Raw genomic sequence first — 27,944 nt, forward strand, 5'->3', positions numbered from 1 at the left:
AACAACCATTTCATATCACAATTATAATTCATAAATATCATCACTTTATAATGCGAATCATATCTCAGCATGTTCTCTATCATTGATTTGTTAAACTAGTAGCAAAACGAGTATGAATAATCAACAGATTGTTGGTCTGGATTCCATTTTTGTGCAAGGTATTTAAAAAACAATACTCAGTAACACCATCCTTCTCTATCATATTAGAAAGTAATGACAGCCTTAACAGATTTAACAGCCTTATGTTGCTCCATATAACTCACATCTTTGACCAAGCTCTTAATCAGCTCTCTTTTGACCCAGCGTGCTTTTTTACCTCAAGCCTCTGTGAGGCGCCTTATGGTGTATTTCTATCTGAAAGGGGTTGCAATATATGCAAGTTGTTAACAATGTATGCATGTTAAAGTGACTATCATGCCCCATTAAACTCAGGGTTGCCAACCAATCACGATAGACACACTGGGCTTTATTTTAAATATGAAAGTAAAAAATAGGACCGAGATCCACTTTTACAGAATTGATTCCAGATGGCAAAATCAAACACTCACATTTTCATGGGTCTGCAATGCTGTCAGTTCCTGGAACCTGGACTTGTTTAGAACAGAGGAAGACCTGTGCATTTGCAGGCATTTGCACTCCTGTAATATAAAAGCCCCATCAGGCAAGATGACCTAGTATTGGTCACCTACACATGTGGATTCAAAGCCACTTGTTTTGCTTCAAATGTATAAACTATTTTGACCTGCTACAGCCCCATGAGGCTGAAATTCCAATGTTCTCTTGGCCAACCTTCCATCCTCCATCCTCCATAAACCTTAGCTCATCCAAAATTCTGCTGCCCATATTGTATCATGCATCAAGTCCCATTCGTTCATCACTCCTGTCCTTGCTCATCTACATTGGCTTCCGATCCCCACACATAGATATGTTTTTACATTATTTTAATACAGAACAAAGACAGAACAGTTTTTGTAGGAACTATGGTTAAATCACATGAGTAAATCAGAATTGGTTTAATTCTGGCAGATCTTATCTTTTGATCACAATGGAACCCCAGAACAAAAGCCATATTCCAGAAAGAGCAAACATAGGGAGCAAAGGTTGCTGAAGGATGAAAGCTTAAACAACGTAGCAGGATATTAACCAGGACCTGAGGCCTTTATCATTGAATGTTCGATGACCTAAGGGTAATAAACCACCCAACATAGTTGACCTCAGCAAGAACTGGACAATGAAAGCTTGTTTTTAAAATAGTATAAAGGATAGATATGAAGCAAAATTCAGTAGGAGCTTTAGATGCCTTCAATGCGAGGCACCATGACTGGCTTTGGATAAGCGATGCTGACGATTGTTGGGAAGTTCTTTATATGTAAGTTTCTAGATGTAGGACTGTGTGTACTACTCTGAATGTAGTCTTAAGATGAATGTTTTGAAACAATAATAAATGAAGTTAATTGTCAGAAATATTACTTTCTCTAGCTTTACAAATCTGTTATTAAAAATGATGAGGAATTAATAACCCAACACCACATACCTCTAATATAAAAATTCTCATCCCTGTATTTTAATAATTTCATGGCCTCATCTGCCCTATTTCTGTAACTTCCTCCAGCTCCTTCAGGCCCACAAAATAATCTGGGCTGCTAACACCCCATGCTCTCTCCCTCCACAGTTGCAACTCCCCTGCCTCGCATGATTTACCTTGCTATTGGCCAGGTGGCCTCAGGGCTGCCTAATATTGGCAAGCTGCATCAAGGGTGGGCACCGCACTGGTTCTATTTCAATGAGGTTCAGTCTTCAAAATGGCTCCAACTTCTTCGCAGCTGGCATGCTCTGCTGATTGGCTGCTCAAACATTTAAATGTATCGTAATCAGTTTGTGAGGGTTTAATTATTTTCTTCAAAATGTATTTCTTCCACAGACAAACACTTTGCAAGATTTTTAGAGGATATGAACTTTTATAGACTTCCTGTTGCAATGCTTGTAAGTTGTTACCTATCACAATAAGTGCCAATTGTAGAAACAGGAAGAGTGTGGAAAGCTGGACAGAGAAGCTTCCATATATATGAGAGTTGTCAATCAAGCCAGTGCAAAGACACATGGTAGGACATATTTACATTCCATGCTAATGAACAATTGGCACACATCATCCACTGATGTTAATGATTTCAGCAACGTACTACCAGACTGCTCTTTTGCTGGCTTAATCATTAGAGGTAACAGGCCCAACATTTCCAGGCTCAGACAGGGCGAATTGATGGCAGTTTTTGCATAGGTGGGGGCACCAGGTTTCTGCTTCATGTAAAGCACATCCCAAATTAACCTGAGTATGAGGGTGGGAGTAAGAAGCGTAAACATTAAATGGGGGATTTTGGACAGATTACATCATCTGTCTTAGGATTTCTGTATATCAGAAATTCATCATTTCCGCTCTGAACTCCATCATTGTACGAAGAATCTGTATAAAGCAGGCTTGCCCTCAAGGATCACATAATAGAGGAGTTAGTGAAGTCTTAAAGGGCAGCAGGCTTGTGGTAGAAATATTTTGCCATACCTGTATCCTTCTGAGGTTTTTTTGTTGCTTTTTTCAGTTGAAATCATCAATTTCAAATCCAGGTCCTCTTCAAAAGCATTGCTTGGCAGGATAACTTGGTATAAAGGGGAACATTTCCACAGGGGTTTTCCCAATCTCCGGAGAAATGGCACACATAGCTATTTATGCTATTGCTCTAGGGCCTCCGCCAATGTTATAGTGGGAGATCAGGAAAACCTCCAAAGAAATTTTGACCCATAATCTCTGAAAGCAGCAAAATGGGGTTCACAATGCGTATCCAATATATACAATGGAGGAAGAAGAAGAGGGAGAACAGCAAGTGATTGCATGGGAAAGCCATCAAATAAGGCAGCACCAGTGGAGATCCAGACCTTCTCACAGATACTCTGCCAACAGGGCTTCCAGACCCAAGAGGTTTTTTGAATTTCTCTCTGGAGTTATGCCATTGGAAGCTACCCTTCAGTCCTGAAACCTTGGAGGTACAATGCTCACTTTTGCAACTAGGACTGCAGACCAGCTCTAGAGCTAGGACTGCCCTTATTGTAGCAAATATGGTGATGATCTCACTAAATTTTTATGGCAATGATTCATTCCAAAGTGCAACAAGGGACTTCTGAGGACAGGGAAGTGGATCTGAGTCCATGATTGGATCGGATCAGCCATGAATGCATTAAATGGTGGAGCAGACTCGAAGGGTCGTATGGCCTACTCCTGCTCCTATTTCTTATATTTTTATGTTCTTATGCCATATAAGCCAGTCTGCAATTCATACCAGCATTTGGCAAGTCACAAATGATCTGTTTGTCATGGCTGGCAACTTCATCAACTTTGATATTGGTTAGAGGCAACTGAATGGATCTGCTGTCCAGCCCCATAGGTTTCACAGAATCATTCATGCCATAGACTGCACTCATGTGGTTCTATGTGCCCTGAATGAGAACCCCCATTCAACAAAGTGAATTTTCACCCTATCAATGTACAACTAGTCTGCAGTTCTAGATATCAGTTCCTTCATGTCAATGCCAAGTATGCAGGCAAATGCCATGATGCATTTATACGCATCAGGCAAGCATTCCTGCCAAGGTTCAAAATGAATCTTCAATGCCAGGATAGGTCCTTGGCAAATGACATCACTGTGTGAGACCACAAGAAGTCATATAGAATAAACAGTAAGAATTGAAAGTGACTGTTGCAGAGGCCAAACATGTAGCTATAGATTGCTGTAGGAGATTGTTTAGAAGGAAAAAATTAAGATGCAGGTTACTGAATTTTGCATTAGTTTTGTTTGCATGTAAAGCACAGACACTTATTACATACCGTCTAAAGTATCTTAATATCAGCAAGCTGGAATATTAGTCACATAATATTAATAATTTTTCATTCCTGTGTTACATATTTACTTCTGAATGTATTTATACTACAGTGTTTTTAATTCTTGAACAAAGGCATTACATTAGATACCATCCAGTCACCTGGAAAAAAATAACAATTTTAGTAAGGAGGAAAAATTGTAGCCAGAGCCTTTATTATTTCCTCTTTGATTTCTTTCAATAGCCTAGGGTGCATGCTATCAACAACAAAAACAACTTGCATTTATAGAGCACCTTTACTATAGTAAAACATCCCAGGCGCTTCACAGGAGTGTTATCAAATAACAGAGTCACATAAGGAGATATTAGGGCAGATTGGTCAAAGAGGTAGGTTTTAAGGAGTGCCGTAAAGGAAGAAACAGAGGTAGAGAAGCAGAGAGGTTTAGGGAGGGAGTTGTAGAGCTTCGGGTCTTGGTAGCTGAAGGCAGGGTCGCCAATAATGGAGCAATTAAAATCGGGGATGCTCAAGAGGCCAGAATTAGAGAAGCGCAGATGTCTCGGGGGGTTGTGGAGCTGGAGGAGATTACAGAGACAGGGAGGGGTGTGGCTATGGAGGAATTTGAAAACAAGGATGAGAGTTTAAAAAAATCGAGGTGTTGCTTAACCGGGAGCCAATGTAGGTCAGCGAGTACAGGACTTGGTGTGAGTTAGGACACAGGCAGGAGAGTTTTGGATGGCCTCAAGTTTACGTAGGGTAGAACGTTGGAGGCTGGCCAGGAGTGCAATAGAATAGTCAAGTCTAGACATAACAAAGGCATGGATGAGGGTTTCAGCAACGGATGAGCTGAGGCAGGGGTGGAGTCGGTGGATGTTCCGGAGATGGAAATAGGCGGTCTTAATGATGATGCGGATATGTGGTTGGAAGCTCGGGGTCAAATATGATACCATGGTTGTGAACAATCTTGTTCAGCCTCAGACAGTTGCCAAGGAGAGGGATGAACTCAGTGGCTAGGGAACCGAGTTTGTGGTGGGGACCAAAGACAATGGCTTTGGTCTTCCCAATAGGGCTACAGTTTCCATTCAAGAGGGCACAGGTGGAAAATGAAGTAAAAATAATATTCAAAAACAAACGAAAGGGAAGAAAGTAGAGTAACTAGAGTAACAGTCAGAAAGTGTACATTATTCACTATGGGTAAAGAGAAAACTAAAAGATGCAAAGTTATTAAACCAGGAGAGAAAAATAAGAAACATTTAAAAATGTTTTTAATTCATTTCAGGATGTGGACTTCACCGGTAAGGCCAGCATTTATTGCCCATCCCTAATTATCCTTGAGAAGATGGTGCTGAGCCGCCTTCCTGAACTGCTCCAGTCCGTGTGGTGAAGGTACTCCCACAGTGCTGTTAGGGAGGGAGTTCCAGGATTTTGAGCCAGCGACGATACAGGAACAGTGATATATTTCCAAGTCAGGATGGTGTGTGACTTGGAGGAGAACTTGGAGATGATGGTGTTCCCATATGCCTGCTGCCCATGACCTTCTAGGTGGTAGAGGTCGTGGGTTTAGGAGGTGCTGCCGAAGAAGCCGTGGCGAGTTGCTGTCGTGCATCTTATAGATGGTACACACTGCAGCCATTGTACATCGGTGATGGAGGGAGTGAATGTTTAAGGTGGTGGATGGGGTGCGAATCAAGTGGGCTGCTTTGTCCTGGATGGTGTTGAGCTTCTTGAGTGTTGTTGGAGCTGCGCTCATCCAGGCAAGTGGAGAGTATTGCATCACACTCCTGATTTGTGCCTTGTAGATGGTGGAACGGCTTTTGGGAGTCAGGAGGTGAGACACTCACCACAGAATACCCAGCCTCTGAACTGCTCTTGTCACAATATTTATGTGGCTGGTCCAGTTAAGTTTCTCGTCAATAGTGACCCCCGCAGGATGTTGATGGTGGGGTATTCGGCAATGGTAACTCCATTGAATGTCAAGGGGCAGTGTTTAGGCTCTCGCGTGTTGGATATAGTCATTGCCTGGTACTTGGTGGTACAAATGTTACTTGCCACTTTTCAGCCCAAGCCTGAATGCTGCCCAGGTCTTGCTGCATGTGGGCATGGACTGCTTCATTATCTGAGGAGTTGCAAATGGCACTGAACACTTTGCAGTCATCAGCGAACATCCCCACTTCTGACCTTATGATGGAGAGAAGGTCATTGATGAAGCAGCTAAAAAAGGTTGGGCACTGCCCTGAGGAGCTCCTGAAGAGATGTCTTGGGGCTGTGATGATTGATCTCCAACCACCCCCTGCTAGCATCTGTGATGTGATAGATTGTATAAAAGTAGAGATTAGACAGGCATGTAGCAAAGGAGTGGTTTTAATGGGAGATTTTAACTTTCATTTAGATTGGGATAAGCAGACTAGCACATATAAGAAAGATAGTGAATTTCTTGAGTGTGTCCAGGATAGTTTTCTGCATTAAAATGTCTCAGAGTATCAGCTGTGGCTCAGTTGGTAACACCTTCATCTCTGAGTCAGAAGGTTGGGTTCAAGTCCCACTCCAGAGGCTTGAGCCCAAAAATCTATTCTGACATTCCTGACACAGTCCTGAGGGAGTGCTGCACTCTCGGAGGTGCCGTCTTTCGGATGAGACATTAGACCTGCTCTCTCAGGTGGACATAAAAGATCCCATGGCACCATTTCAAAGAAGAGCAGAGGAGTTATCCCGAGTAACCTCGCCAATATTTATCCCTCAATCAACATCACAAAAAATTCCCACATTATCAATTATTAAAAGGTTACTGCACAAGATAAAAGTTCACAGGGTTGGGGGTAATATATTAACATGGATAGAGGATTGGCTAACTAATAGAAAACAGAGAATTGAGATAAATGGTCCATTCTCTGGTTGGCAACCAGTAACTAGTGGGGTGCCACAGGGATCAGTGCTGGGACCCCAACTATATACAATCTATATTAACGACTTGGAAAAAGGGACTGAGTGTAACGTAGCCAGGTTTGCTGACAATACAAAGATGGGAGGAAAAGCAATGTTTGAGAAGGACACAAAAAATCTGCAAAAGGACATGGACAGACTAAGTGAGTGGGCAAAAATTTGGCAGATAGAGTATAATGTTGGAAAGTGTGACGTCATGCACTTTGGCAGAAAAAAAATCAAAGAGCAAGTTATTATTTAAATGGAGAAAGATTGCAAAGTGCTTCAGTACAGCGGGACCTGGGGATACTTCTGCATGAAACACAAAAGGTTAGTATGCAGGTACAGCAAGTGATCAGGAAGGCCAATGGAATCTTGGTCTTTATTGCAAAGGAGATGGACTATAAAAGCAGGCAAGTCTTGCTACAGTTGTACAGGGTATTGGTGAGTCCACACCTGGAATACTCCGTTTGGCCTACTTCTGCTTCTATTTCTTATTTTCTTATGTTCTTATGTTTGAATGCCTCCCACTGCTCTGACATTGATTCACCTTCAAGTAGCTGTTTCCAGTCCAATATGGCTAAATCACCTCTCATAAAAACATAGAAACATAGAAAATAGGTGCAGGAGTAGGCCATTCGGCCCTTCGAGCCTGCACCACCATTCAATAAGATCATGGCTGATCATTCACCTCAGGACCCCTTTCCTGCTTTCTCTCCATACCCCTTGATCCCTTTAGCCGTAACTCCTTCTTGAATATATTTAACGAACTGGCATCAACAACTCCCTGCGGTAGAGAATTTCACAGGTTGACAATTCTCTGAGTGAAGAAGTTTCTCCTCATCTCAGTCCTAAATGGCCTGTCCCTTATCCTAAGACTGTGTCCCATGGTTCTGGACTTCCCCAACATCGGGAACATTCTTCCCGCATCGAACCTGTCCAGACCCAACAGGATCTTTTATGTTTCTATGAGATCCCCTCTCATCCTTCTAAACTCCAGTGTATAAAGGCCCAGTTGATCCAGTCTCTCCTCACATGACAGTCCAGCCATCCCTGGAATCAATCTGGTGAACCTTCGCTGCACTCCCTCAATATCAAGAACATCTTTCCTCAGATTAGGAGACCAAAACTAAACACAATATTCCAGGTGAAGCCTCACCAAGGCCCTGTACAACTGCAGTAAGACTTCCCTGTTCCTATACTCAAATCCCCTAGCTATGAAGGCCAACATACCATTTGCCTTCTTCATCGCCTGCTGTACCTGCATGCCCACTTTCAATGACTGATGAACCATGACACCCAGGTCTCACTGCACCTCCCCTTTTCCTAATCTGCCGCCATTCAGATAATATTCTGCCTTTGTGTTTTTACCCCCAAAGTGGATAACCTCACATTTATCCACATTATACTGCATTTGCCATGCATTTGCCCACTCACCTAACCTGTCCAAGTCACCCTGCAGCCTCTTAGCATCCTCCTCACAGCTCACACTGCCACCCAGCTTAGTGTCATCTGCAAACTTGGAGATATTACACTCAATTCCTTCATCTAAATCATTGATGTATATTGTAAATAGCTGGGGTCCCAGCACTGAGCCCTGCGGCACCCCACTAGTCACTGCCTCCCATTCTGAGAAGGACCCGTTTATCCCGACTCTCTGCTTCCTGACTGCCAACCAGTTCGCCATCCACGTCAATACATTACCCCCAATACCATGTGCTTTAATCTTGCACATCAATCTCTTGTGTGGGACCTTGTCAAAAGCCTTTTGAAAGTCCAAATACACCACATCCACTGGTTCTCCCTTGTCCACTCTACCAGTTACATCCTCAAAAAATTCTTGAAGATTTGCCAAGCATGATTTCCCTTTCATAAATCCATGCTGACTTGGACCGATCCTGTCACTGCTTTCCAAATGCGCTGCTATTTCATCTTTAATGATTGATTCCAACATTTTACCCACTACTGATGTCAGGCTAACCGGTCTATAATTCCGCGTTTTCTCTCTCCCTCCTTTTTGAAAAAGTGGTGTTACATTAGCTACCCTCCAGTCCATAGGAACTGATCCAGAGTTGATAGATTGTTGGAAAATGATCATCAATGCATCCACTATTTCTAGGGCCACTTCCTTAAGTATTCTGGGATGCAGACTATCAAGCCCTGGGAATTTATTGGCCTTCAATCCCATCAATTTCCCTAACACAATTTCCTGACTAATAAGGATTTTGTTCAGTTCCTCCTTCTCACTAGACCCTCGGTCCCCTAGTATTTCTGGAAGGTTATTTGTGTCTTCCTTCGTGAAGACAGGACCAAAGTATTTGTTCAAATGGTCTGCCATTTCTTTGTTCCCCATTATAAATTCATCTGATTCTGACTGCAAGGGACCTACGTTTGTCTTCACTAATCTTTTTCTCTTCACATATCTATAGAAGCTTTTGCAGTCAGGTTTTATGTTTTCAGCAAGCTTCCTCTCATACTCTATTTTCCCACTCCTAATTAAACCCTTTGCCCGCCTCTGCTGAATTCTAATTTTCTCCCACTCCTCAGGTTTGCTGCTTTTTCTGGCCAATTTATATGCCTCTTCTTTGGATTTAACACTATCATTAATCTCCCTTGTTAGACATGGTTGAGCCACCTTCCCCGTTTTATTTTTACTCCAGACAGGGATGTAGAATTGTTGAAGTTCATCGATGTGATCTTTAAATGTTTGCCATTGTCTATCCACCGTCAAACCTTTAAATATAATTTGCCAGTCTATTCTTGCCAATTCACGTCTCATACCATCGAAGTTACCTTTCCTTAAGTTCAGGAACTTAGTCTCTGAATTAACTGTGTCACTCTCCATCTTAATAAACAATCAGCTTAGTAAAGTTGGCTTTTCCCCAATTTAGCACTTTTATTCCTGGTCTAACCTTGTCCTTTTCCATAACTACCTTAAATCTAACTGAATGATGGTCAACAGCATCTAAATGCTTTCCCACTGATACCCCTTCCACCTACCCAGCTTCATTCCAGAAAACTAAATCCAGAACCATCCCCTCCCATGTTGGGATTGCGACATGCTGGCTAAAAAAGTTCTCTTGAATGCATTTTAGGAATTCCACACCCTCTACACCCTTCACATTAATGTTGTCCCAGTTAATATTAGGATAGTTGAAATCCCCTACTATTACTGCCCTACAGTTTTTGCACTTCCAGAAATTTGTCTACATATTTGCTCTTCTATCTCCCTCACACTGTTTGGGGGTCTATAATACACGCCCAGCAGTGTGATCGCCCCTTTTGTGTTTTTCAGTTCGACCCATATGGCCTTGTTTGATGACCCCTCTAACATCTCATCCCTCCTCACAGCTGTAATAGTTTCTTTAATCAATACTGCAACCCCCTCCCTCTCTTTTGTACCCCCTCTCTATCCCGTCTGAAAATCCTGTAACCAGGAATGTTAAGCTGCCATATCTGCCCCTCTTTTAGCCATGTCTCTGTAATAGCTATAATATCATACTCCTACCTATGTCTACCTGTGCTCTCAGCTCATCTGTCTTATTTGCTTTACTCCTTGCAATATTCCAGTTAGTATAGCCAGACCTCCTTGTTGCCTAGTTTCTAGCCCTTGTTTCCCCTGTCTTTCAAATTCACTTTCTACATTTTTGCTTTCCAATTCCAGCTTTACTCCCCTCCCTACTGAATCTATTCTCAGGTCCTGGCATCGGTCTTAGCCAAGCATTACCAGAAAATCAGTCCCCCTTTACAAGGGAGCCGATTGGCCGTTAAAAAACAAACTGTTGCGCCAGTGATGTCAATGATTCTGCAGTACTTACCCCAAATATAACTGCTACCCGTTGATCAACCGTTTGATTTGACACCAGTTTTTGGGCCATTCACAGTGGTCCCCAATTTTAACATACAAAGGCTGAAAGGATTTGCTTAAGAACTAAGAATTAGGAACAGGAGTAGGCCATATGGCCCCTCGATCCTGCTCCACCATTCAATAAGATCATGGCTGATCTTCAACCTCAACTCCACTTTTCCACTCCATAATCCCTTGATTCCCCTTGAGTCTGAAAATCTATCTCTCTCAGCCTTGCATGTACTCAACGATTCAACATCTATAGCCCTTTGCGGTAAAGAATTTCAAAGATTCACAAACCTCCGAGTGAAGAAATTCCTCCTCATCTCTGTCTGAAATGGACGATCCCTTATCCTGAGACTATGCCCACTAGTTCTGGACTCTTCAGCCAGGGGAAAACAACCTCTCAGCATCTACCCTGTCAATCCCCCTTCGAATCATATATGTTTCAATGAGATCATCTCTCATTCTTCTAAAGTCCAGAGAGTAGTCCGAATCTATTCAATCTTTCCTCATACCTCTCAACCCAGGGATGAATCTAGTCTCTAAGCCCAGTATATCATTTCCCAGATAAGGAGAACACAACTGTGCAGAGTACTTCATGTATGGTCTCACAAAGCCCTGTACAATTGTAGCAAGACTTCCTTACTCGAGTACTCCAGCCCCCTTGCAATCAAGGCCAACAAGGCCTTCCTAATTGTTTGCTGCACCTGCACGTTAACTCTCTGTGTTTCCTGTACGAGGACACCTAAATCTCTCTGAACATCAATATTCAATAGTTTCTCAACATTTAAAAAATATTCATTTGGACCTCTTAACACCATGAGTTTTTGCCGTGATCCGGTCAAAGAATGGGACCGCCACTCTTGCCTCCTTCTCTGGCACGGCAATTGGTGGCCGTCATTTTGATGAGTGCCTTAGCGCTGCTGATAGCAGCACTGGCCTTGGAAATGTAAATTAAGAGATGGTGATGTCATGCTGACTTAATGTCACCTCAGCGAATTTCGAACTTAGAGCTGAGTGCAGCGCTGGTTCCTAAGCTTGCCATTAAAACACAGCATTCAGCAGACTAACAGAGACACTGTCAGCACCTCTGAAAGGGACACACACATCTTGCAGGTAAATTTGCATTTAAAGTTTTAGACTGGATTTTAAAAATTTTATTGAAGTAGTGGCGTGGTGCACTATTTGTTAAAAGTTTTCTAAGTGTGCAGGGGGTTCTGCTGGATGCTTGCAAGGCCTCTGATGGTAAAGGAAGGCCTCTGAGAGGACAGAACATGGTGGAAATACTCAGCAGGTCAGGCAACATCCGTGCTGAGAGAAAGAGTTCACATCTCAGGTCGAGATGCTGCCTGACCTGCTGAGTATTTCCAGCATTTTGTGCTTTTATTTCAAATTTACAGCATCCGCTTGCAGAGGGAAGAGGAAGCAGCAGAAGAGGAGGAAGCAGAGAGGAGGATGCAACCCAGACAGCCTCTTTCTGGCCATGGAATCCTATGGAATCATCCACCAGCGATGTCGCTACTGACCACAACTCCAATTCCCTTTTCAGCATTTGTCCCATACCTTACTGTCCCTCTGTTACTGACATTCACAGCATCCTCTTGTCAACAGTGCCAAAATAAAAGCCTCCAGAAAGCAAACATTCCAATCCAACTTTATAAATCTATCCATCCAATATGATATCAAGAAATCAACTAATCACCCTTATGCATTTTCTTAGTGAATGTCTTGGGTGTGCCTTTGCATAGTCTACTGATATTACCCAATGATCATCAAATTACAGAAAAGATGTGATTGCATTAGAGACGGCACAGAGGAGATTTACGAGGATGTTGCCTGGACTGGAGAATGTTAGTTATGACGAAAGATTGGAAAGGCTGGGTCTGTTTTCTTTGGAACAGAGGAGGCTGAGGGGAGACTTGATTGAGGTGTATACAATTATGAGGGGCCTACCTAGATTGAATAGGAAGGACCTATTTCCCTTAGCAGAGGGGTCAACAACCAGGGGGCATAGCGTTTAAGTGATTGGTAGGAGGTTTAGAGGGGATTTGAGGGGAATCTTTTTCACCCAGAGGGTGGTGGAGGTGTGGAACTCACTGCCTGAAAGGGTGGTAGAGGTAGAAACGCTCACCACATTTAAAAAGTATCTGGATATGCACTTGATGTACTGTAACCTACAATGCTACGGACTAAGAGCTGGAATGTGGGATTAGGCTGGATAGTTCTTTGTCGGCCAGTACGGACACGATGGGCCGAAATGGCCTCCTTCTGTTCTGTAAGTTCTTGTTCTCCTTCTCCTCCTCCTCCTTCTTCTTCTTCATCACCCGCTGGCTGGGCAGGCTGCATTTCTTGGGTTGAGTGAAATGAGGAAGGCGCAAGGGTGGAGTTGTGTTGAGGGGAAGATGGGAAAGCAAGTGGTACATGCGAGAAGGAGGGTAACATATGAGGATATCAGCATCTTGTATCCTTTCAGCCCTGCCGCGGGCCAAGGGCTCAGCCATGCCCCTGCCAAGAATTTGGGTGAGGTGAAGCTAGGAATGGGAGGTGTGGCTCATGATTGGTAAAGATTGTTGGTAAGTAAGGTGGGATGGTCATGCATTGAGCAGTTTGTGAGGCTTGTGATGCAGTTGGTATGTGATAGCTTTTGAAGATGCATTCACTTGATGTGGTCTGAGGTCATGAAGCTTCTTTGGGCACTGGAGCTAGATTGTGGGGGGTGACACTGCTGGCAGTGACGGCCTCAGTGATGTTGTCCCACACTATTCTTTCTGTAGGGCCTCCTGTCCCCTGTGGGGAGAGGGCCTCTCTTGCAGTGTTGACGCTTGAACAAAGCTGGGGACCCTGGGTGTCCCTTCCCTGGCTTACTGAGCAAATTGCGTAAGTGCTGACTTCTCCTATTTTTTTAGGTGTGGAAGGGAATTCAGCTTTAAGAGCTGAAGATTCCCATTTGAGAATTCTTAATGTTAATTTTTTTCAGAAAACAGTTGAGCAGTAAGGGCTAAAAACTGCATTGTTTTACATCATTTAATTTTTTTTCATTTCAGAAGGCATTGTCCTTTTAAAAAATCCACAATGCTTTCTGAAATCACAGCCTCGCTCTCAGAAGCCACATTGGAGCCTCCTGCCGCGACCAGCGCCACCAGAACTGTGTTCCACAATGTGTTAAGTGCTGGGCTAATGATAATTAGTCCTCAGTGCCAATTTTTCAGTCCTGCCAATGCCATCATTTTCAACGGTTGTTAATCCACAGCCGCAATGGCACCAGCAGCTTTTGTGCTGGCAATGACTTTCTCAGCCATTCTGTTTTTCTGTTCTCTCTACCAAAGTGAATAACCTCACATTCCCTCACATTATACTCCATCATGGATTCATGAAGGGGAAATCATGTTTAACTAATTTACTGGAATTCTTTGAGGATATAACGAACATGGTGGATAGAGGTGTACCGATGGATGTGGTGTATTTAGATTTCCAAAAGGCATTCGAGAAGGTGCCACACAAAAGGTTACTGCAGAAGATAAAGATACGCGGAGTCAGAGGAAATGTATGAGCATGGATAGAGAATTGGCTGGCTAACAGAAAGCAGAGAGTCGGGATAAATGGGTCCTTTTTGGGTTGGAAATCGGTGGTTAGTGGTGTGCCACAGGGATCGGTGCTGGGACCACAACTGTTTACAATATACATAGATGACCTGGAAGAGGGGACAGAGTGTAGTGTAACAAAATTTGCAGATGACACAAAGATTAGTGGGAAAGCGGGTTGTGTAGAGGACACTGAGAGGCTGCAGAGAGATTTAGATAGGTTAAGCGAATGGGCTAAGGTTTGGCAGATGGAATACAATGTCGGAAAGTGTGAGGTCATCCACCTTGGGAAAAAAAAACAGTAAAAGGGAATATTATTTGAATGGGGCGAAATTACAACATGCTGCGGTGCAGAGGGACCTGGGGGTCCTTGTGTATGAATCCCAAAAAGTTAGTTTGCAGGTGCAGCAGGTAATCAGGAAGGCGAATGGAATGTTGGCCTTCATTGCGAGAGGGATGGAATACAAAAGCAGGGAGGTCCTGTTGCAACTGTACAGGATATTGGTTAGGCTGCACCTGGAGTACTGCGTGCAGTTTCGGTCACCTTACTTAAGGAAGGATATACTAGCTTTGGAGGGGGTAGAGTGATGATTCACTTGGCTGATTCCGGAGATGAGGGGGTTACCTTATGATGATAGATTGAGTAGACTGGGTCTTTACTCGTTGGAGTTCAGAAGGATGAGGGGGGGATCTTATAGAAACATTTAAAATAATGAAAGGGATAGACAAGATAGAGGCAGAGAGGTTGTTTCCACTGGTCGGGGAGACTAGAACTAGGGGGCACAGCTTCAAAATGCGGGAGAGCCAATTTAAAACCGAGTTGAGAAGGAATTTCTTCTCGCAGAGGGTTGTGAATCTGTGGAATTCTCTGCCCAAGGAAGCAGTTGAGGCTAGCTCATTGAATGTATTCAAATCACAGACAGATAGATTTTTAACCAATAAGGGAATTAAGGGTTACGGGGAGCGAGCGGGTAAGTGGAGCTGAGTCCACGGCCAGATCAGCCATGATCTTGTTGAGTGGCGGTGCAGGCTCGAGGGACTAGATGGCCTACTCCTGTTCCTAATTCTTATGTTCTTATGTTCTTATCTGCCACCTTATTGCTAACTCACTTAACTTGTTCCCCTGCAAGTTACATCTTCAAAACACTCTTATTTGTTAAACATAATTTCCCTTTCATAAAACCATGCTGACTCTGGCTAATCTTGATATGATTTTCTAAGTGACCTATTACCACTTCCTTAATAATGGATTCCAGCATTTTCCCGATGACTGATGTTTTCTCTCTCCCTCCTTTCTTGAATAGCGGGGTTACATTTGCTTCAGAGAGTCACAATTACAGCAGTGAGTACTTAAATAGAACAAATTGTGACAAGAAATAAGCTTGTGAGCAGTGCACTTCACAAAGAAATATTGGCCCAAAAATTGCGGTTGTCAGCTTCCTGCGGGCGAATGCCTCCGAACAAAATTTTGTTTGCCAAAGTACCTGGTGGTCCTGGAGGAATGTAGACTTGTGGTCCGAGGCCTAGATGCGCAACCAAGCATATGGGCTCACGTATCCCAGGAATGTAAGCACAACCTGGGATCACGAGGGCCTGGACCACCAATCACAATGTAATATTCCCATTGATAATAATGGGAGCTCCGTTTGTACAAAAACACAAAAAACAACACAATAAATGAAAAAAGCACCTCACATATTTAAAATCAACTAAAATTGAATTCTATTACATTGAATGTATAGAAAAAAATATTTTATTGACATTTTTTTAAATATGATTTAATAGGGTTAAAAATAAACTTACCTTAATGGATATAGTTTTTAATATAAAAAATGGTGATAAAATTAAATTTTTCTATGTTTTGAAACTCTTATGCTGGTAAAAGTAAGCTATACGTCTGCTTTCACTAGGCGTAAGAGTTTGAAGGACATTCGCTGGGCAAGAATTGGACAAATAGCCCAAATCTCTGCCCCGTGAATGTTCTTCCCCCGGGGATGCGTGCACTCTGTCAAAAGACATTTTGATAGATCGCACAAGCTGGGGGAAGAACATTTTTAAGCCATTAACATTTCTATGGCATCTGAAATCAGACATATGCTTGGGAAATACAAAGTACACATTCTTGCGGTTTTGAACTGTCAGAGCTAATGCATACACAAGTTTAACGTGTGGAGAATGTAAATAGATATGGTTGAGCATGTTTCTGTGGAATTGCAATTTAACCTGCATGGTCATGACAATACATTTGTAGTGAAGTGAAGGTAAGAGCCATAGGGCTGGACTGAAGGGAAGCAATTGGATGGTGGCAGTAAGGTCGGTGGTGATAAGGATTGCGGGACTATTGGGTGTATTTGAGATGGGAGAGATGATGGTTCATGTAAAGCATTCTTGGATGAGCTGCTTTCGAAGAGCTCTGGCAACTAGGGACACCGCGGTCGATGTTGTTCCTGTTCTTCCTCCATCTCTTTGTTAGTGGTAGTGGTAAGGGGTAGTCCATCAGTATGGAAAAGTTAGGCAACTGAAAATCTGGATACAGAGTCAGGCCTGTATGAAAGAGCCCTGGAATGTACCGCGCATTGAATTAAACAGACAGCAAACAACTTTGTCGTGGCGTGCGGCACCAGTTAATGTAAACTGCCTATTGACAAAAAAAGACCGCCCAGTACAAAGAAAATTTAGAGGGAAGATTGCCAAAGCCTTTCCACCATCTACAAGGCAAAAGTCAGGAGCAATGGAATACTCTCCACTTGCCTGGATGAGTGTAGCTCCAACAATACTCAAGAAGCTCAACACCATCCAGGGCAAAGGAGCCCACTCGCTTGATTGGCACCTCATCCACCACCTTAAACATTGGTGCACCGTGGCTGCAGTGTGTACCATCTACAAGGAACTACATGAACTTGCCAAGGCTTCTTAGACAACACTTCTCAAACCCATGACCTCTACAACTGAGAAGGACAAGGGCAGCAGGCGCATGGGAACACCATCATCTCCAAATTTCCCTCCAAGTCACACACCATCCTGATTTTGAAATATATCGCCGTTCCTTCATTGTCGCTGGTTCAAAATCCTGGAACTCGCTCCCTAAAAGCACTGCCGGAGGTTACTTCGCCACAAAGACAACAGCCATTCCAGAAGGCGGCTCACTTTCTCCTTCTTAAAGGCAATTAGGGATGGGCAATAAATGCTGGCCTTGCCAGTGATGCCCACATCCTGTGAATGAATAAAAAAATGAATTCACTGACCTTGACCATTTACACCAGTAAACCTTTGACCAAGAGGTTCTTGTTCCCCTTTGTTAAAATTGATTTCAATTGATTTCTCGTACAACAGTTTAATGACATCGATGCCACAGTCTTTGTGGTGTTTCCAGTCACAGTCCCTCCAGATCAGAGCCGGTGCTTTAAGTCCCATTCACCAGGGATTGAATCTCCTGCATGATATTCAGAATAGTGCATTGTCACTGCTAACTGCAAGACGGTGCATCCCCATCCCCTTCCCCCTCCAGCACCAGGGTGGAGCACAGCAAACATCTGGGTGAAACATCTGTGTACCTATGGTAGCCAGCGAAGGTGGGAGGATCAATTATCTATTTGTGAATCCGACATGAGACCCAGACAAATGTCTGAGAAAGGAAGAGGGGAGTTGTGGACAAAAAAATGGCCGCTAATGTGCCACAACAGACAATGCTCCAACCCTACAAGGGCCATCAGTGGACTCGATACACCCTGACCCAGCAAAACCCAGGAACTGTCACCAAATTATCCCAAACAGCACAGTTAATAGGTGACTGCCTGAGAACACCTCATTAATTCTTTAGATCGATCTTTGGCCTCCTGCTGATGTTACCGTTTGAAAGAGTGCATTGCACAAGAGATTCTGCGTTCCACTCATTTAAATCAGCAGGCAGCACCAAAATACTGCCGCTGCCTGTGCTCTTTGTGTGGACGGCTGCATACCTTGGCCCACGGTGGCCACGTCCATTTTCGGGCTTAATCGAATTTTTAAGCCAGAATTCCTAGAAAGTGTGAAAGCAAGTAGATAAAGCCATAATAAAGACAATAGCAGTTTGTGTTTTATAAATAGGGGCATAGAGTACAAGAGCAAAGAGGATATGATTTGGGCACATATTCTAAAAAGGACATTAAAGCTACAGAGTACATAAATTCATCAGGATAATAGTCCGGAATTTGTGGTCAGCAGTGAAGCGAAGATATTCGTTGCCAGCCCTGAAGTGCATTTCACACAAGAATCTCGTAATCCCTGTGTCGAGAACTTCAGGTTTTCCAATCTTTAATTCAATTCAGTGGAGTCTAGTGGGGATCCCCTTGTGCGAACTGCTGTGACGGCAACAGGCTGTCTAAGCAGCAAATCAAAAGGCAGAATTCTCACAGACAGTGAACAAGGAAGTGAGTAAGCCCTTAAAGTTCTAACTGTTAAATTAGCTAGCGATATCAAAACAAAGGTTGGAGCTCTCACATGGGGAAAAGGCAAACCTGAAATAAAGATGGACAAACTTTATAAAAAATGTAAGAACATTTTTCTTGAAAAGTTCCTTAAAAATTTTAATTTTTATTGAAATGGACAAATTTCACATTGTACAAAATGTAAATTAATTTTCCAGGCCCTTAACCTTTGTTTAGCAGTAATAATGCTGTTTAAATCCGAGTTACACTTAATTCCTTTGGGTCTAACGTTTAGGGGGAATTTAACAGCGCAATAACTGATGAAGAGCCGAAGTTTTCGTCAGTTTCCTTGATTTGGGTGATTACACAGATTGCTGGCTCTGTGGAGGGGCGGGGTGGGGGAGGGGGGGGGGGCATTGCACAGCACAGCCTGTTTCGGGGCTGTCAATGACAGACCGCAACTTCAGGATTTCCCCATGCCCTGCACAAAATCCCGAAGTTATGGTCAGTTTCAAAGATGGAATGACGGCGAACGCTGCCAGTTCACCTTCATCCTGACTGCAAATTCCAGGCCATAGTAACTAGTATCGAGAAACAAGTTAAAAAGTGAAACTTGAGATACTGGGATTATATTCAGTGGCGCAGGCAAGGCTATGAGGAGATTTAATAGAGATTTAAAAACTTATGAAGCGTTTAAATAGGGTGAATTGAGAAAAAGACTATTTCCTCTATTTGGGGAGCTATGATAAGTTGAAGAGACAGGTTAAGAAAAATGTCTTTATCGAGATGTTAGATCATTGAACACTTTGCTACAGGGCATAGTTGAGATAGAAATCATTTCTTTTAAGCGAAGTGTTGTGTATGCAATAACTCAATAGACTGAATACTGTAAACTCCGAACAGGTACAAACCTGGCTCTACTTTATTAGGGTCCAAAGTGATTACATTATAAGATGGCTGGCCTTTTATACCTGGGCCGCACACATGTGCGCACAGCCCAATGACCTCCGATAGTGGCGCCACCTGGTGGCTAGTAAACCCACGCATACATACATGACAGGAAGAGTCGATAAATATTTGAGGCAAAGGAAGCTACAATACTACAGGGAAGGAGTGGGTCAGTGTGATAAGTTTTTGATTGCTCTAGCAAAGAACCGGCAAAGGCAACAATGGGCTGGTGACCTCTTCTGTGCTGTAAACTTCTATGGTCACTTTTATTAATGGCATCTGTATATGTGGTAAGTTTGGCATGGTAATACAGGTGCAGCGCCTAAAATCCGGAAGCCTCGGAACCAAGGCCGTTCTGGACTCTGGGCTTTTCTGGAATTTAGATTGTCTTTCTAATGTCACAAATCCGGAAACACCCGAGCCCAGGTTCGGCTATTTCCGTATTTCTGGATTTCAGAACGTCAGAAAGGGTGGGGGGCCTACCTGCCGAGGAGCTGTTGTTCAGGCCGTTCGGAGCCCGCCGAGGAGGTCATCATTGGGCCGGCCCCACCGAGGAGGTTGTCGGGCGGACCCCGCTGAGGTGTTCGGGCAGGGCTCCACTGAGGAAGTTGTGGGGCAGGGCTCCACCGAGGAAGTTGTGGGGCCGGCCCCACCGAGGATATTATTGGGTGGGGCCCGCTGAGGAGGTCGTCGTTGGGCCGACCCCGATGAGGAGAAAGTCGTTGGGCTGGCCCCGATGAGGATGTTGTCGGGCAGGGTGGCCCCGCTGAGGAGTTTGTCATTGGGCCGGCCCCGCCAAGAATGTTGTTGGACAGGCCTGCCCCGCTGAGGAGGTGTTTGGGTGGGCCTCGCCAAGGAGGTCGTCGGGCGAGCTGGTGAAGAGAGGTAAGGGCAGTGGCGGTGAGGTGAGCGATGTGAGGCAAGCAGCGGCAAGGTGAGGCCCGAGGTCGGCAGGGTCGGAGAGAGGGGGGCAGAGAGAGAGGGAGGGGACATAACCTTAAAATTAGATCTAAGCCGTTCGGGGTGATGACAGGAAGCACTTCTTCACACAAAGGGTAGTGGAAATCTGGAACACTCTTACACCAAAAGTTGTCGAGGCTAGGTCATTGAAACTTTCAAAATGAAGATTTATAGATTTTTGTTATGCAAAGGTAACACTTGCCACACATTTCTCAACTGATAGCCTTACCCTCATTCGGGCTGCTTTCTTGCAGTACAAGCAGGAGCCACTGGCTCTCACTCTGACAGGTGGTAATGAGGTGACCCTTGGACTGATTGTGGGAAACTCAAAAAGCATGAGGAAACTCAAGAAAATCGTTTTAAAGGCACACAAGCAATGGAAATGGCTTCCACCTGAATTCTTCACCAAAAATACTTCCAGTGCTGTTCCTGCACGGTAAGTATGTACAAAAATGGCAAGGAGACTCACCCCCGTAATTCCTTTGACAGGTGTAATACAATGGAAATGTGCCAGCTGCAAAACGTTTAAGTTTTGACTAAAATAGCGATGTTGCACTCAAACTGCAGTGGGACATCTGAGTTGCCAAATACTCAAACTCACAGCATAAAGAGGAAACGTGTCCAACAAAAATAATCTTACTCGCTTTATCAAGTCCACTTTAAAAATGCATTAATCTCGTCAACCATCAAGAAAGGCAGCACAGCACTTTTTGGACTAACTTTTGTAAGTTATAAGAAATTCAACATTGAACTTACCTACTTTTAATCATTGTGAATGTTTCTCAGCTGCAACTAATTCCTCCGTCTTCTTTGACTTTTTCATTTTTCCTTTGTTTACCCTTTTGGTTTGACTAATTTCAGGCTTTCAGTATTTCATTTATATAAACACATTTATTTTTTAATAAGCATAGGAAAGAATATCTGAGAAATTCTGCCTGATGCTGAGTGTAGCTGAAAGTGAACTTGGTATTACAGTAGTATTCTTTACTTCAGCAAATGTTAAAAAAGGCCAATGTCTTACCAGCATTATTCAAATAGTCATGTCCTTGAGTATGTGCAGTAATTCGAGCCAGACTTGGCTCCTATGCTATATCACATCTCATTTATGAGGCAGAGAGCCAATACTCGTAAATAGTTGGACTGAAAGCTATTTTACACCACGTGGAATACAGTTGATCAGACCACTATCCAGCCACATGTTGGATTCTAAACAAATATAGAAACATTGAAACATAGAAACTAGGTGCAGGAGTAGGCCATTCGACCATTCGAGCCTGCACCACCATTCAATGAGTTCATGGCTGAACATACAACTTCAGTACCCCATTCCTGCTTTCTCGCCATACCCCTTGATCCCCCGAGTAGTAAGGACTACATCTAACTCCTTTTTGAATATATTTAGTGAATTGGCCTCAACAACTTTCTGTGGTAAAGAATTCCACAGGTTCACCACTCTCTGGGTAAAGAAGTTTCTCCCCATCTTGGTCCTAAATGGCTTACCGCTTGTCCTTAGACTGTGACCCCTGGTTCTGGACTTCCCCAACATTGGGAACATTCTTCCTGCATCTAACCTGTCTAAACCCGTCAGAATTTTAAACGTTTCTATGAGATCCCCTCTCATTCTTCTGAACTCCAGTGAATACAAGCCCAGTTGATCCAGTCTTTCTTGATATGTCAGTCCCGCCATCCCGGGAATCAGTCTGAACCTTCGCTGCACTCCCTCATAGAAAGAATGTCCTTCCTCAAGTTAGGAGACCAAAACTGTACACAATACTCCAGGTGTGGCCTCACCAAGGCCCTATACAACTGTAGCAATACCTCCCTGCCCCTGTACTCGAATCCCCTTGCTATGAAGGCCAACATGCCATTTGCTTTCTTAACTGCCTGCTGTACCTGCATGCCAACCTTCAATGACTGATGTTCCATGACACCCAGGTCTCATTGCACCTCCCCTTTTCCTAATCTGTCACCATTCAGATAATAGTCTGTCTCTCTGTTTTTACCACCAAAGTGGATAACCTCACATTTATCCACATTATACTTCATCTGCCATGCATTTGCCCACTCACCTAATCTATCCAAGTCACTCTGCAGCCTCATAGCCTCCTCCTCACAGATCACACTGCCACCCAACTTAGTGTCATCCGCAAATTTGGAGATACTACATTTAATCCCCTCGTCTAAATCATTAATGTACAATGTAAACAGCTGGGGCCCCAGTACAGAACCTTGCGGTACCCCACTAGTCACTGCCTGCCATTCTGAAAAGTACCCATTTACTCCTACTCTTTGCTTCCTGTCTGCCAACCAGTTCTCAATCCATGTGAATTACTGGACAGTTGTGGAAAGGCAAGAGTAAAATACTAAGTAAGTATCTGACAATATTATTGTGTATATATTCGACAATAACATGGAAAACTAAATTTCACACAAGCTTCTGCCATTTGAGCAAGAACCAATTACTTTTATTTTTTAAATCCTATTTCATGTGTTGTTATGGTAAAATGACTGTAAACCTTTGGTCAAGTATTAAGAGAATGTAAAGTTACAATGCTTTACAGATAATCTTAAAGGAACAGCACGTATTGATTATTTTTATAGTTTTATTTAAATAATATTTGTGCTGATGGAACTCCTCTGTGGAGCCCTCCGTGTCTTCCATTTTGTTCTGATGCACTGGGTGACAGGAAGAGCTCCTTCAAATACCTCTACAATTAACTATAAGAACATAAGAACATAAGAAATAGGAACAAGAGTAGGTCATATGGCCCCTCCGCCATTCAATAAGATTATGGCTGATCTGATCATGGACTCAACTCCATGTCCCCGCCTACTCCCCATAACCCCTTATCCCCTTATCGTTTAAGAAGCTGTCTATTTCTGTCTTAAATTTATTCAATGTCCCAGCTTCCACAGCTCTCTGAGGCAGCAAATTCCACAGATTTACAACCCTCTGAGAGAAGAAATTTCTCCTCATCTCTGTTTTAAACGGGCGGCCCCATTATCAATATCAGTGATTGTGGATTGTCAAAAGTATTTTTATGTCTCCCATGAGTATTTGATAAAATAATAAGCCACTGGCTCATAAATAAAATGGTTTACTTTAAAATCATACCATGTGGAAGCCACAAAGTAAAATCACATTCAGAAATCCCCAATTTGAAAACTCAAAGTGGCCAATCCAAAAAGAGAAAAAAGTTTTTTTTTTAAGTTTTTATTTAAAATTTATATTGAACATTTTCATTGCAATTAAAGAGATATGCTCGACAAGTTCAAATAATCACCAAAAATACAAATTAACTCATGGAATGTTTAAAAGTTGCATCTAACATAACATGGAAAACAACTATCCTCAGAAAATAGAAATGAGATTACTGCCCCTTAATCACTTCTACGGCCGGGACATTTACCTGGAGACCACGTTGGGGGGTGGGGGGGTTCCGGTAGCCCGCAGGAAACTCGGAAGTTGGGGCAGCCTTCTGTTGATGACTTTTTAACTCAGCCACTGCATTTGCATCGGATTTCCGAGGTTCCCAACCAATGAATGCGAGTGGTTGTGATGACAACATGCATGGATCTATTTCAGCGGAGATATTTAAAGGAACCCTGCAAAGATGACAGTTGAATGATTGTGGAGGTTCGAGAAAGGTAGGTGCTTACAATGGAGTCTCATCATTCCCGACCTGCCCTTCACTTTACTGATGCTTCCCTAGACCTCATGCTGCGAGGTGTGAGGGTCTGCGGGGAGATTTTGTTCCGTGCTAATGGGAGGAAGAAGCCAGCCTCAATGACAAAGAAGGTGTGGCTGGAGATAGTGGAGGAGTTCAGCAGCAAGAGTGTGGTGCCATACTCATGGATACAGTGCAGGAAGAGATTTAATTACCTCATGAGGACAGGAAAGATGAGGACAATGCCACATTCAACTACATCCTGATGTGCATCGCACCTCAACTCCTCACTCTGCCCTCCCAAGCCTACTCCAGCACATCACTCCTCACACAAATGTACTTGGCAGATGTACTCATCCCTTTCTGTCTATGCACTTCATCATATTCCCATATGGCCATCCACCACTGACACCCGCCCTCAGCTTAATGCAATTTTATGCCTCTCCCTCATAGTCGCCCTCTGCAGATATTGTCCATCCATCAGTTCCACTCATTCCATGACTCTCCTTGCTGGCAAAGAAAGCACAGAACGCCAGGGAGAGACATAGAACCGGATGTGGCCCACCAGTCATCGCCATGCTCGCAGCTACAGAGGAGGATGCATTTGAGATAAGCAGAGCATTGGCATGCCTGGTGGTGGGAGATGGAGAGACGGGGAGCTCCCAGCTACCTGGTGACAGAATGAAATATCACACAGCAACATGGCATACAACACTCACTCATATTGACTTGATGTCAGCTGCCAGTGAAATACGATCATGGGCATAATGTTAACTTAAAACATTTTTACCATGAAAGTTCTAATTCATGTCTTTAATCTCCCACAGGCCCATCAAGTGTTCCACAGACAGTGGACCCGGAGGAGGAAGACGACTCCTCAGAGGAGGTCGCTAACTCTGAGGATGCACTGTCACAGGACACATGCACACTATACACCAACACAGATACACTCATGTCGGTGGGAACAATAAGGGGTGGTCCCGGGGGTCAGGTTCACCTCTGACCTACTTCAGCGGTTCGAATCGCTCCAACGCCCTTGGGTTCTAGACTCTGGGTTTATTTGGGGGGTGTGATAAAGTACAAAGGACAACTCGTTTGATGCAAAAGAACTTTGATTTTATTACAGACAAGAAAATACAATGTCAAACTTATAATCACTCTAATAAAGAACAATATATTACACATTCAAAGGGGGTTACAGTAAAATTACACCTCCCAATACCTAATCCTAGCTAGGTTAGACTCCAGGGCAGGCAGGGATTATGCTTACCAATCCTTTCTAGTCAGTTAGCGGTAGTTCGTGATTTCGGGGTTCATTGAATTCTGTAGGTTCTGCTTGCTGTACCCCGAACATCAGAGAAGACTTCTTACTGCGCAATCTTCAGTTGGGTTGAGTCCGCTGATGCGGTAAGGCGTGTTTTGGATCTATGGGGTAAGTACCCAGTTTCCTTCGTTAGAAATAGGTTCACAGTCTCTGTAGGTAATGTTTTCACTGGTTGGTAGTCAGGACTTAGATTGTAGAGTAGAAACTTTTCGATTCTTCGGTTTCTTCCACGTGGAGTTTTGTTTCGATATTGGTCGATCGTGGTGATTTTTCGATGGTGCCATGTTGGCTTTGGTCAGTTACTGCCGCGATAGTGATGATCTTCCTTCCTTTTGGACTTCAGGACTTCGAGGTTGGAGATGTTAGTTTACAGCTGTCACGTTGTTTTCTCTCCCTTCTTGATGGCCTAGTCGCAGTATGGCCCCTGGTGTAGTATGGCACCTGGTGTAGTATGGCATTCCCTTCGTTAAAAACAGGGGGCCAGTTATACGGTTTGAGTTGCCTAATCTTCGCGCCAAATCAGTCCAGAATTCTTTGTTTAAATTTGGCAGGCTTGACATTTCTTTGTAACATTTTGGCAGGCTTGTTATAAGTTAATATGTCTTGGGTGGGTTGCTCTTCGAAATCTGTTTCCTGATGGAAATATTAGCTTGGTAATTGCATTGTCCTTTTGTGCTTAGTTTTCGCATACAGGCTGTAGTGGGCCCTATGTTTTTATTCACGTTAAAAATGACTTTTCTTGGTTCAGTTTGATGGCTGGCCATCTCTGAGTTATTGTTGTAATGTTAACGTCTCTTGTGGAGAAGGGTTTTTCGAATATCCATTTCTGCAGACAATTCATTTAGTCCCAACACCCAGACAGTTCCAATAATCAAGTTGGCTCCTTTTTGTTCCTTAGGCCCACCCACAGACTTGAATTTGTCTTGTAAAAGTCTACAATTCGATTAAAGTTTGTAGTTTCTTCCATAAGCACTTTAGGATTTCATACTTTCCGGTAGATAGTCCCAAATTAAATTTCCTTTCCAATGAGCCCAAACACTGGTGGGGTTCCCGTGAATTTTGACCTTTCAGTCCCCCCTGTGACACTCTACACACTTGAGTGTCAAGCAAGGTACGCAAAATTCCTGATCCCGAGAGTCAACCTTCCCCGCATTTATACTAGCTAAATATTAACGTGCATCCCCCTTTGAAATGCAATGCAATTTATAGGCGACTACAATCACTACAATTCGGTTAAAGCATAGAGGGGGTCCGATGCCCCTCCTTTACTCTGTTTTCACAGTAAAATAACGTATACAGTCAAACACAACTTTAAGTACAGTAAAAAAAAAAATTAAAAGGTACGTAGTTAAACAGGTTTTTAAGTAATGCTCTTACAACACTCAATATTTGCGTTTTATAGCAGGTGAAATCAAACACAAATTAAACATGGTAGTATGGTGTCACCCCTCCATATGCGATTCCCAAGTTCGGCCAAGGAGCATACAGCACCCTTTAGTGCCTGACCTGACGGCCTCTGCATTTCACTCGGCAAGTGAGACACCATAAGTAAAATATAATCGCGAGTTGACAGATAACTAAAGTGTGGGAAGCAATTCGGATCCAGACTGGGACTTCTATATTTCTGAAACGGTCCCACCAAGGCGGAATTGTGATCTCGAGAATATTTTTCCCCATCTCAATTGTTTTCTGTTCCAGAGTGTAGAAGTGTTTTAGTGAGATAATTACAGCTTTTAGCAGAGTGGTAAGATGTTCGGGTAGAGGGGGAATTGCATAGCCAAAATGTACAACATAATCCTGCAGGTTTGTAATGTTTTCCTTCACAGTGAGGTGGACAGTGGAGGGTTCAGGAATGGGGACAATCCGTTCCTGGGCCACTTGAACTGATGCCTCAGGTTTGAAGCAAAAACTGCTGTCACTCACGGGACACCAAAAATGTCCATGTTGGTAGTGGGGTGCACTGGTGGTGACACAATATGTCCCACCCCCTATGTATTCTACCTGTGGAGGGACATGGTCTAGTGCCATTACCTCCATGGTACAGTTAATAGGCTGTGCGCCAGCAGCTTTAAACCTACACTGTGACTTTGAATGGGCACTCAAGTACTGGGGACACAGTATTACGTGTGCACCCCAGCTCCGGCACCCGGAGAGGTCAGTACCCATTACAGCGTGCTCCCACTTTATGACATAGGGTGGGATCGCTGCAAAATGAATGTGTGCACCTCCCTGAATAACTCCAATGTTCTCCACCCAGTATACCGGTGCGGGTCGGGCTGTCCCACCCATGACAGGCATCCTTAATACTATCCCCATAATAGTGTGGTTAGATTTCCCACAGTCTACTGGGACAGGGTAGGTTTCAGAGGCTAGGCAGAGCTGGCACGGGCTTAGTGAATTGCTGTACGGGTGGAGGGCTGTGAGGT

Source organism: Pristiophorus japonicus, chromosome 2, assembly GCF_044704955.1.
Source record: "Pristiophorus japonicus isolate sPriJap1 chromosome 2, sPriJap1.hap1, whole genome shotgun sequence".
Taxonomy (NCBI): domain Eukaryota; kingdom Metazoa; phylum Chordata; class Chondrichthyes; family Pristiophoridae; genus Pristiophorus; species Pristiophorus japonicus.